The following is a 12,807-nucleotide window of genomic DNA, read 5'->3' as shown; positions in this document are numbered from 1 at the left end:
GCGACTGTGCCTGTCTTAGGTTGTTCCTACCTTGAGGAATCTTACCCGTCTCTGGCTAACCAGTCATCTTCCGGGGCCATGCAGGCAAGTGTAGACTTGGTAAGTGAGAGAGAAGCCTCATTGTTTGAAATTGTTAGCTTTTTATTTCTTTGCATATTTATGCCCTGTAGCTTCTATGCCCAGCATTTGTCTTGAGGTACCTTTACCACTTGGAAGAATTATGATACTCGGTAAATTTGATATGAGGCACGAATTCTATTTAAGGGTTTTAATTAGGAAGGAAGAAGGAAAGCTATAGAAGAAGCAGGCGGAAGAAAACATGGGAAGATTGATTACTTCTTTGACATATCTTCTTGTAGAGTAACTTCAGTATGTATAGGTTTTAAGCTACTACTTAAATTGCGCACACACATTAACATAATAGGAGTATAGTTACATAACCAAAGCATATCTGTAATTACCAGCCATCTCCAGTGAAACCAAGAAAACCAGTTAGGCACCTTAGGCATTTGTGAAAACTTATCTATGATGTGGTGGATATTATTCAACGGAAGTTGGACAGTCTGAGAGAAATCGGACAAATTAAAACAACCCATTTCTAGGGAATGTTTACATCCCTTATGTTCTTTTAACAGTAAATAGTCTGTAGTTGTAAGATTTTGAAGTGCTACAATTTGCACTTCTCCTAATTCTTGATTGAGTATAGATCCAGTCAAATTTGTTGTTTTACTGTATGCACAGGCCAGCTTAGATATCTCCTTCATTCCCATGGCAAGTCCAGGAGCTGGTGGGATGAGTGCAGCTGTAGCAGTGTGTGGATCTTTTTTGGGGTTTTTTGATGATCACCTTCTGACATGAGTCTTCCCAAGAGTGCTGAAGTTCGAAGTTCTTTTTCATATTGTATCTTAGTTCATTTTCGGGGTAGCCGAATTAGGCTTTGATCCTCTGTATAAACACAAACAGACCTTTTGGCTACACTTTTATATGCCCTTTATACCCTTGTGTAGAACTCGTTGGAGGTTACCACACAGGAACTGCCCTTTTTTTTTTTTTTTTTTTTGCTATCACTAATCTACACTTACATGACGAATATTATGTTTACTAGGCTCTCCCCTATACCAGGTCTCCCCTATAAACCCCTTTACAGTCACTGTCCATCAGCATAGCAAAATGTTGTAGAATCACTACTTGCCTTCTCTGTGTTGTACAGCCCTCCCTTTTCTCCTACCCCCCCCATGCATGTTAATCTTAATACCCCCCTACTTCTCCCCCCCTTTTCCCTCCCTACCCACACATCCTCCCCAGTCCCTTTCCCTTTGGTACCTGTTAGTCCATTCTTGAGTTCTGTGATTCTGCTGCTGTTTTGTTCCTTCAATTTTTCCTTTGTTCTTATATTCCACAGATAAGTGAAATCATTTGGTATTTCTCTTTCTCCGCTTGGCTTGTTCACTGAGCATAATACCCTCCAGCTCCATCCATGTTGCTGCCAATGGTAGGATTTGCACTTTTCTTGTGGCTGAGTAGTATTCCATTGTGTATATGTACCACATCTTCTTTATTCATTCATCTATCGATGGACATTTAGGTTGCTTCCAATTCTTGTCTATTGTAAATAGTGCTGCAATATACAAAGGGGTTCATTGGTGTTACTCAAACTAGATTGCTGCATTCTTAGGGTAAATTCCTAGGAGTGCAATTCCTGGGTCAAATGATAAGTCGGTTTTGAGCATTCTGATGTACCTCCATACTGCTTTCCACAATGGCTGAACTAACTTACATTCCCACAGCAGTGTAGGAGGGCTGCCCTTTCTCCACAGCCTCGCCAACATTTGTTGTTGTTTGTCTTTTGGATGGCAGCCATCCTTACTGGTGTGTGGTGATACCTCATTGTAGTTTTAATTTGCATTTCTCTGATAATTAGTGATGTGGAGCATCTTTTCATGTGTCTGTTGGCCATCTGTATTTCTTTTCTGTAGAACTGTCTGTTCAGTTCCTCTGCCCATTTTTTAATTGGGTTATTTGTTTTTTGTTTGTAGAGGCGTGTGAGCTCTTTATATATACTGGACGTCAAGCCTTTATCGGATGTGGCATTTTCAAATATATTCTCCTATACTGTTGGGATCCTTTTCGTTCTATTGATGGTGTCTTTGCTGTACAGAAGCTTTTCAGCTTAATATAGTCCCACTTACTCATTTTTGCTGTTGTTTTCCTTGCCCGGGGAGATATGTTCAAGAAAGGTCACTCATGTTTATGTCTAAGAGGTTTTTGCCTATGTTTTCCTCCAAGAGTTTAATTGTTTCATGAATTACATTCAGGTCTTTGATCCATTTGGAGTTTACTTTTGTATATCGGGTTAGACAATGTTCCTGTTTCATTCTCCTACATGTAGCTGTCGAGCTTTGCCAGCACCATCTGTTGAAGAGACTGTCATTTCGCCATTGTATGTCCATGGCTCCGTTATCAAATATTAATTGACCGTATATGTCTGGGTTAATGTCTGGATTCTCTAGTCTGTTCCATTGGTCTGTGGCTCTGCTCTTGTGCCAGTACCAAATTGTCTTGATTACTATGGCTTTATAGTAGAGCTTGAAGTTGGGGATTGAGATCCCCCCTACTTTATTTTTCTTTCTCAGGATTGCTTTGGGTATTCGGGGTCTTTGGTGTTTCCATATGAATTTTTGAATTATTTCTTCCAGTTCATTGAAGAACATTGCTGGTAGTTTCATAGGGATTGCATCAAATCTGTATATTGCTTTGGGCAGGATGGCCATTTTGACGATATTAATTCTTCCTAGCCACGAGCATGGGATAAGTTTCCATCTGTTAGTATCCTCTTTAATTTCTCTTAAGAGTGACTTGTAGTTTTCAGAGTATAAGTCTTTCACTTCTTTGGTTAGGTTTAGACAGTGTGTTAAAAGGCAGGAAGTATTCCATCTTAAAAGATTTGCATTTTAACACCCAGGAAGTTTAAGAGGCAAGATTCTTTAGCAAACCGACAATACCGCAACCCACCTTGGGAGCTGAGAAGGCAGCCATTTGATATGCTCCCAGACCAAGGTGCCGGTGTCTCAGACTGAAATCAAGGCAGGAAATTCCTTATGTCAATTTTTACTATTCAGAGACCACTTAACAAGTCCTTCCACAAGCCTTTAGTGATAGTCCCCACCTTTTTGGACAGGCTCTAGCACAAGACGTCAAATCCCTTACTCTCTCAAGCTCCACCCTCATTCAATATGTAGATGATCTCCTGTGCAGTCCCTCCCTACATACCTCTCAACAGGATACTATTCTCCTTTTAAACTTTCTCTCAGAACACAGCTATCAGGTCTCTCCCTCCAAAGTTCAGCTATCTGCCACTCAAGTCACATACCTGGGAGTTCAGCTCTCCCCAGGCTGCAAGGCCGTTACCTTAGACAGGAAAAAACTTCCTCAAACCATGCCCATTCCAAGCACCAAGCAACACCATCCCTAACTCCCAAATGGCAAGGACCAAACACAGTAATCATTTTCCCACCAACTGCAGATAAACTCCAGGGTCTTCTCCATTGGATACACAACTCCCACCTTAAGACATTTGTCTCCCCTGACAGGACCTCTTACTCTCCACATTTCACAGCACTCATCTCCACTTCCACTCATCACTGAAGAAGTATCTGCCCGCATGGAATCCTAAGACCTCCCTTACAACTGCGATGCATCATGCTTCAGGATTGTTAACCCTGGTCTCAAAACTTATTCTCTCACCAGACCTATCTTCCCAACACCAGCCCTTTCTTCTCTTTCTGTCTCCATGTATGTCCCCTAAGAATGCTATAATTGAGCCACCCTATTTAAACATTGAAATCAGCCCAAAGGAAAAAAAAATTCTGACCAAATTTTTAACCAGTTTTATGTTACAGGATTACCAACCCCTCTCCAAAGACAATGATCCTTATTAAACCTGGAACATGCCATCACCAATTCAGAACAAGGACTCATCTAAGAACTGCCCCCATCAATACAAAAATGAACTTCATCATCCCTAATCATCAGGAAGAAGTTACTGAAGACTGACCTTCACCCTTTCCCAAATCCTCTACCACTTATAAAACAGAAAACTGTAGAAATATAAGAATACAGTAATTTATCCTCCATTTACCCCATAGTCCCAAGCACATAAGCAGGTGACAATTATGCCTGGCCTTGTGTGGGGCTTGCCCCACCTTATCTCCTAACATCCAGACAGACTCTCCCACAAGGCAACAGGCAAAGCGGTTCCACCACAATAAAAGGCACAACTCTCTGCACCATGCTGGTAGCAGCGCTCTCTGCTCTCTCTATCTCTCCCTCTCTGTCCCGCTGCTCTCTGTCTCTCTGTCTCACTTCCCTTCCCTCCATCTCTCTCTCCCCTTCCCTCTGGGGCAGCCACTTTCTCTTTCAGATAATAAAATCTCTTGCGTAGGCCCATGCCTCCCAAGTCGTCCTGGGTAAGGACGGTCAGGGGGAGATACCCTTTCACAAGTACTTTTAGAATTTCCTTAAAACCATACTTGTATCTGAAGTAGTTAGAATTTAGACATCAATTTTCCTGGAATAACTGTAATTACAGTTATCTGACACACCATTTAACCATTTCTTATCACCCCTTTACTTTTAGTCTTAAAATTCAGAATACAGTGAAAGAAGAGTACTTTTACCTACTACACAGGGATGATATGTTATCTGACTAAATTTCCATATTGGATGGATGTACAGTTACTGTTTTCCTACTTTATATTTTGTACAGTCAACAAGCACAACTTCACACAAATCTGCTGCACTTGGTACTATACCTGCACAGAATCAGGAGGCTCATTTCCTGCCTCTCCTAATTAAAATGACCTATTCCAGGCAGGCTAGGTTGCCCTGCAAAAGGGTGGGTTCCCAAGTCCCCTGGCCAAACCTCCTGGAGTCATTCAAAATGTCTCTTTCTGAAGAGAATCGCTTTTTCCCCTATGAGTCCTTCACACAGAACAGGCAGATAATTCTACATTCCCTTGTAAAGGGGAGAGAATTCACTTATTTTTTGTGAGCATTTTCTCTGTGCCCAGAGGTGTCAGAGACCAACAGCACACTCACACTCGCATACAGTCACTCACAGGGCTCCACAGCCTGTGGTATGTAATGACATTCGCAGACCTTATTACACATAATCCTGGCACACCGTTCTGACCGCGATGGGAGCCACTGCAAATCCCAGCACAGTGGTCCCCAATGTGTGGCCGTTTTGTAGACCAGTTTCCTACGCCCTTAATTCCACTGTCTTTAGGAACCTGTCATCCTTTCCTGATAGCTGGCAAAGAGAGTTCACTTCCTTCCTAGAGTGAAACGCAGGGATGTCATGGGAGGCACAGGCTTCATGTCTACACTGAAGGAGGGAGAAGGGAGTGACAGGTCTGTGCTGTCACTCAAGACTTCACTGAGCTCCTAGTTGTGGATCGAGCCTGGGAGTCAGAAAAAGACACTCACGATTAGACCAGCAGTTGCTGGCAGGAGGCATTGGGAGGAAAGACTCAAAGTATGGTCTCTACTCTTTACCAGGTGGAGAAATTGAGGCCAGGATGAGCATTTAGGGCTCAGGGCCTTTGCCTCCCAGCTTCAAGTTCAAGCTTATGTCACTGGGCCAACAGGTGCAGCCATCTCCAGGACTGGTGTCCCCACATGCCCATAATACAGATGGGAACCTGTCTTTCCACCAGAGGAGGAACACAGCTCCCCACTCACAACCCAGTTCCTTCCTAGTCATGGGCATTGACCTGAGCCAAAGAGGATGTATTTCCGGAGGATGGGAGTCAAGACTTCCAGCATATGCTAAGGCAGAGGTGGCCCTCCTCCCTAGGGACATGTGGCAGTGGTAGAAGAGAGATGCTTTAGGGTATGTTTTAGATCAGCCCCTCTACAATCCCCTCGCATGCAAAGAGAAAGGCAGCCGCCACTTGCACCCAACCTGCGACACAGGGGCCCGCAGAGGATCCAATTGCCGGAGTCAGCACTGCTTGAGTGACAGCTGCAGTGTGCTGCATGGCCTCAGCTCCATAAGGGGCTCAGCTACTCCCAGAGGTCAATCTGGGAAAAACCCTCCTGGGGGAGTGGACTCCCTAACACAGTGTCTCCAGCAGCAATGGGAGCCCCACTCCCACTGGAGTCACTTCATGTCTGAGTGTTCAGAATGAAGGACGATCACATTGTAGTTAGGGGAGAAGATTCCCAGACCTGGAATTTTAATTAAATGAGACTGTCTGTTTCTCTAACATTGAAGAGCACAGAGAATGTCTAAGCAGCTGTCCGAACTTTCTGAGTACCAGAACCCACATTACCCATTGGCTGCTGCCTCTGGTGACCAAGAGGAGAACTAGGTGATGCCATGAGCAAGTCTGAACTTTTAAGTGCCAGTGCTGGAGTTTTGGGGACACCTTCTCTGCCCACTTTCTGCATTCACAGCACTTCAGCTGCTTCTGCACAGGAACTGGACCCACATGGGCTAAGCTCACACCCATGCCATGTTCCTGGAAAGACAGGAGGGGCCAGGCTTCCCTTCCTAACACAGAGCATTGGGCTTCCAAATTCTTTCCATTCCCCTATCCCTCCGTGGGCAGCATCTGCCACTGCCTCAGCTTCCTGAAGCACCCCAATCTGTGGGCTCTCCCCAGTAACCCCTTCACAGGCCCGTCCCCCCGGTCCGGGTCTGTGTCAGTCCCCTCCCAGGTAGGGGATCAAGGGGTCTTCCCTCCTGCTGGCCCAGCAGTGCCTCCCCTCCAGTCTTTCTCTCCCGGAGACAAAGGAGAAGGGAGTCCTCCCCCAAGAAAGAGCTGGGCAGGTTGACCCCCTCCGTAGAGAGTAAGACCAAAATACATTTGCTAAAGCCCAGTTACACAGCACTTTAAATATGTGGCAGATCTGCCAGGGGAAATAGAACTGTTGGGCAGGAAAAAAGAAATGAACAGTACATAGACTAAAAGGGACTCAAAGAGTGAACCAGTTAAAACTAGAAAGCCAGAAGACTCACAGAGTTAGAGTTAATCAGTTAAAGCTCCAAGGGCTGGAAGTCCTTGGACTTGGAATGTCCTCTTGTCAAGAACAAAGGCTGCCATGAATCCACACAGGAAGCCAGACATGCACTGGTCTTCTCAGCACACTGGAAGCATTCAAAATATCTCTGAGGGACCTGCTACTGTCCCTTCTGAGGGACCTGCTGCTGTCTTCACTTCTTGAGAAGGATCAGCATGCTCTCGTTTTTCCAACAAAGAATAAAGAAATCCCTGAACTGATTCAAAATTCATCACACAAACATGTGCTTTTCACATATTTATCACAAAGTTGTGAATAATTTAGCAAACAAGCCCAGCTCCAAACAAACAACACAGTTAAGACAGGATTCCATCTTAAAGCTAAGATTGCACTTTAAGACCCAGGAAGTTAAGAAGTAGGATTCTTTTTTTTTTTTTTGTACAACACAGTGATAAAACATTTATATACATAATTCTAGGTTCCAGCTCTCACCCTACCAAGCTGTTACAATATCTTGACTATATTCCTTATGCTTTACATTACATCCCGGTTACTTATTTATTTTACCATTGGAAGTCTGTCCTTTATTTATTTATTTTTTTTGTGAGGGCATCTCTCATATTTATGGATCAAATGGTTGTTAACGACAATAAAATTCTGTATAGGGGAGTCAATGCTCAATGCACAATCATTAATCCACCCCAAGCCTAATTTTTGTCAGTCTCCAATCTTCTGAGGCATAACAAACAAGTTCTTTCATGGAGAACAAATTCTAACATAATGAATAAGTTACATAGTGAACATTACAAGGGCAGTCATCACAGAAACTTTCGGTTTTCCTCATGCATTATGAACTATAAACAGTCAGTTCAAATATGAATACTCATTTGGTTTTTATATTTGATTTATATGTGGTCACCACATTTCTCTCTTTATTATTATTATATTTAATAAAATGCTGAAGTGGTAGGTAGATACAAAATAAAGGTAGAAAACATAGTTAGTGTTGTAAGAGAGCAAATGTAGATGATCAGTTGTGTGCCTGTAGACTATGTGTTAATCCAAGCTAGACCAGGGCAATAAAACATCCACGTATGCAGAAGATTTCTCTCAGAACGGGGGGGTGAGGTTCTAAGCCTCACCTCTGTTGATCCCCAATTTCTCACCTGATGACCCCCCTGCGACTGTGCCTGTCTTAGCTTGTTCCTCCCTTGAGGAATCTTACCCTTCTCTGGCTAACCAGTCATCTTCTGGGGCCATACAGGGAAATGTAGAATTGGTAAGTGAGAGAAAAGCCTTATTGTTTGAAATGGTTAGCTTTTTATTTCTTTGCATATTTATGCCCTGTAGCTTCTATGCCAAGCATTTTTCTTGAGGTATCTTTACCACTTGGAAGAATTATGGTACTCAGTAAATTTGATATGAGGCACGAATTCTATTTAAGGGTTGTAATTAGGAGGAAAGAAGAAAAGCTATAGAAGTAGCAGGCAGAAGAAAACATGGAAGATTGATTATTTCTTTGACATATCTTCTTGTAGAGTAACTTCAGCATGTATAGGTTTTAAGGTACTACTTCAATTACGCACACACATTAACATAATAGGAGTATAGTTACATAACCAAAGCATACCTGTAACTACCAGCCATCTCCAGTGAAACCAAGAAAACCAGTTAGGCACCTTAGGCATTTGTGAAAACTTATCTATGATATGGTGGATATTGTCCAACTGAACTTAAAGAGTCTGAGAGAAATCAGACAAATTAAAACAACCCATTCCTGGGGAATGTTCACTTCCCTTATGTTCTTTTAACAGTAAATATTCTGTAGTTGTAAGATTTTGGAGGGCTACAGTTTGCACTTCTCCTAATTCTTGATTGAGTTCCAACAGTATAGATCCAGTGAAATTTTTATGTTTTACTGTATGCACAGTCCAGCTTAGATATTTCCTTCCTCATTCCCATGGCAAGTCCCGGAACTGGTGGGATGAGTGCATCTACAGCTGTAGCAGTGCGTGGATGTTTGTTGGGGTTTTTTGATTATCATCTTCTGGCATGAGTCTTCCAGAGAGTGCTGATGTTGCAAGTTCTTTTTCATATCGTATCTTAGTTCATTTTCAGGGTAGCCCAATTAGGCTTTGATCCTCTGTAAAAACGCAAACAGACCCTGTGCCTACACTTTTATATGCCCATTATACTCTTGTGTAGAACTCATAGGAGGTTACCACAAGGAACTTCCCTTTTTTTTTTCTTGGTATCACTAATCTACACTTACATAACGAGTATTATGTTTACTAGGCTCTCCCCTATACCAGGTCCCACCTATAGACTCCTTTACAGTCACCGTCCATCAGCATAGCAAAATGTTGTAGAATCACTACTTGCCTTCTCTGTGTTGTACAGCCCTCCCTTTTCTTCTACCCCCCATGCATGTTAATCTTAATAACCCCCTACTTCTCCCCCCCCTTATCCCTCCCTACCCACCCTTCCATCCCCAGTCCCTTTCCCTGTGGTACCTGTTAGTCCATTCTTGAGTTCTGTGATTCCGGTGCTGATTTGTTCCTTCAGTTTTTCTTTGTTCTTATATTCCAGAGATAAGTGAAATCATTTGGTATTTCTCTTTCTCCGCTTGGCTTGTTTCACTGAGCATAATACCCTCCAGCTCCATTCATGTTGCTGCAAATGGTTGGATTTGCCCTTTTCTTATGGCTGAGTAGTATTCCATTGTGTATACGTACCACATCTTCTTTATCCATTCATCTATCGATGGACATTTAGGTTGCTTCCAATTCTTGGCTATTGTAAATAGTGCTGCGATAAACATACGGGTGCACTGATCTTTCTCATACTTGATTGCTGCATTCTTAGGGTAAATTCCTAGGAGTGCAATTCCTGGGTCAAATGGTAAGTCGGTTTTGAGCATTTTGATGTACCTCCATACTGCTTTCCACAATGGTTGAACTAACTTACATTCCCACCAGGAGTGTAGAAGGGTACCCCTTTCTCCACAGCTTCGCCAACATTTGTTTTTGTTTGTCTTTTGGATGGCAGCTATCCTTACTGGTGTGAGGTGATACCTCATTGTAGTTTTAATTTGCATTTCTCTGATAATTAGCGATGTGGAGCATCTTTTCATGTGTCTGTTGGCCATCTGTATTTCTTTTTTGGAGAACTGTCTGTTCAGTTCCTCTGCCCATATTTTAATTGGGTTATTTGTTTTTTGTTTGTTGAGGCGTGTGAGCTCTTTATATATACTGGACGTCAAGCCTTTATCAGATGTGTCATTTTCAAATATATTCTCCCATACTGTAGGGATTCATTTTTTTCTATTGATGGTGTCTTTTGCTGTACAGAAGCTTTTCAGCATAATATAGTCCCACTTACTCATTTTTGCTATTGTTTTCCTTGCCCGGGGAGATATGTTCAAGAAAGGTCACTCATGTTTATGTCTAAGAGGTTTTTGCCTATGTTTTCTTCCAAGAGTTTAATGGTTTCATGACTTACATTCAGGTATTTGATCCATTTGGAGTTTACTTTTGTATATGGGGTTAGACAATGGTCCAGTTTCATTCTCCTACATGTAGCTGTCCAGTTTTGCCAGCACCATCTGGTGAAGAGACTGTCATTTCGCCATTGTATGTCCATGGCTCCTTTATCAAATATTAATTGACCATATATGTCTGAGTTAATGTCTGGTTTGTCTAGTCTGTTCCATTGGTCTGTGGCTCTGTTCTTGTACCAGTACCAAATTGTCTTGATTAATATGGCTTTACAGTAGAGTTTGAAGTTGGGGAGTGAGATCCCCCCTACTTTATTCTTCTTTCTCAGGATTGCTTTGGCTATTCGGGGTCTTTGGTGTTTCCATATGAATTTTTGAATTATTTGTTCCAGTTCATTGAAGAATGTTGCTGGTAGTTTCATAGGGATTGCATCAAATCTGTATATTGCTTTGGGCAGGATGGACATTTTGACGATATTAATTCTTCCTAACCACGAGAATGGGATGAGTTTCCATCTGTTAGTGTCCCCTTTAATTTCTCTTAAGAGTGACTTGTAGTTTTCAGAGTATAAGTCTTTCACTTCTTTGGTTAGGTTTAATCCTAGGTATTTAATTTTTTTTGATGCAGTTGTGAATGGAGTTGTTTTCCTGATTTCTCTTTCTGTTGGTTCATTGTTAGTATATAGGAAAGCCACAGATTTCTGTGTGTTGATTTTGTATTCTGCAAATTTGCTGTATTCCGATATCAGTTCTAGTAGTTTTGGGGTGGAGTCTTTAGTGTTTTTTATGTACAGTATCATGTCATCTGCAAATAGTGACAGTTTAACTTCTTCTTTACCAATCTAGATTCCTTGTATTTCTTTGTTTTGTCTGATTTGCCGTGGCTATGACTTCCAGTACTCTGTTAAATAACAGTGGAGAGAGTGGGAATCCCTGTCTAGTTCCCGATCTCAGAGGAAATGCTTTCAGCTTCTCGCTGTTCAATATAATGTTGGCTGTGGGTTTATCATAGATGGCCTTTATTATGTTGAGATACTTGCCCTCTATTCCCATTTTGCTGAGAGTTTTTATCATGAATGGATGTTGAACTTTGTCAAATGCTTTCTCAGCATCTATGGAGATGATCATGTGGTATTTGTCTTTTTTTTGTTGATGTGGTGGATGATGTTGATGGACTTTCGAATGTTGTACCATCCTTGCATCCCTGGGATGAATCCCACTTGGTCATGGTGTATGATCCTTTTGATGTAGTTTTGAATTCGGTTTGCTAATATTTTGTTGAGTATTTTTGCATCTATATTCAGCAGGGATATTGGTCTGTAGTTTTCCTTTTTGGTGGTGTCTTTGCCTGGTTTTGGTATTAGGGTGATGTTAGCTTCATAGAATGAGTTTGGGAGTATCCCGTCCTCCTCTATTTTTTGGCAAAATTAAGGAGAATGGGTATTATGTTTTCCCTGTATGTCTGATTAAATTCTGATGTAAATCCATCTGGCCCTGTGGTTTTGTTAGTTGGTAGTTTGTTGATTACCGCTTCAATTTCGTTGCTGGTAATTGGTCTGTTTAGATTTTCTGTTTATTTCTGGGTCAATCTTGGAAGGTTGTATTTTTCTATTAAGTTGTCCATTTCTCCTAGGTTTCCCAGCTTGTTAGCATATAGGTTTTCATAGTATTCTCTAATAATTCTTTGTATTTCTGTGGGGTCTGTCGTGATTTTTCCTTTCTCATTTCTGATACTTTTGATTTGTTTTGACTCTCTTTTCCTCTTAATAAGTCTGGCTAGAGGCTTATCTATTTTGTTTATTTTCTCAAAGAACCAGCTCTTGGTTTCATTAATTTTTGCTATAGTTTTATTCTTCTCAATTGTATTTATTTCTTCTCTGATCTTTATTATGTCCCTCCTTCTGCTGACCTTAGGCCTCATCTGTTCTTCTTTTTCTAATTTCGATAATTGTGACATTAGACCATTCATTCGGGATTGCTCTTCCTTTTTTAAATATGCTTGGATTGCTATATACTTTCCTCTTAAGACTGCTTTTGCTGTGTCCCACAGAAGTTGGGGCTTAGTGTTGTTGTTGTCATTTGTTTCCATATATTGCTGGATCTCCATTTTGATTTGGTCATTGATCCATTGATTATTTAGAAGCGTGTTGTTAAGCCTCCATGTGTTTGTGAGCCTCTTTGCTTCCTTTGTACAGTTTATTTCTAGTTTTATGCCTTTGTGGTCTGAGTAGTTGGTTGGTAGGATTTCAGTGTTTTTGAATTTACTGAGGCTCTTTTTGTGGCCT

The sequence above is a fragment of the Manis pentadactyla genome, chromosome Y (assembly GCF_030020395.1).
Source record: "Manis pentadactyla isolate mManPen7 chromosome Y, mManPen7.hap1, whole genome shotgun sequence".
Taxonomy (NCBI): domain Eukaryota; kingdom Metazoa; phylum Chordata; class Mammalia; order Pholidota; family Manidae; genus Manis; species Manis pentadactyla.
Note: the sequence above shows the minus strand (reverse complement) of the source record.